Raw genomic sequence first — 243 nt, 5'->3', positions numbered from 1 at the left:
AGGGGGCAGCCATGGGGAGCTTTCACTGTTTAAGTGTTTAGGGGACACAACTCGTGACTGCAGGGGGAAAGCAGATTGGAGCAGGTAATTGTATGAGAGCAGAGTATGGAGACACAGAGGTGGCATTAAAGTCAGTGCTCAAAGTGTCTCCTCGATTTTTCCATTAAGGCAAAAACACCCCAACCAAAGTCCTCCCACAGCACCCCAACCAAAGTCCTCCCACAGCACCCCAACCAAGGTCCT

This window comes from Mastomys coucha, unplaced genomic scaffold, assembly GCF_008632895.1.
Source record: "Mastomys coucha isolate ucsf_1 unplaced genomic scaffold, UCSF_Mcou_1 pScaffold15, whole genome shotgun sequence".
Lineage (NCBI taxonomy): Eukaryota > Metazoa > Chordata > Mammalia > Rodentia > Muridae > Mastomys > Mastomys coucha.
Note: the sequence above shows the minus strand (reverse complement) of the source record.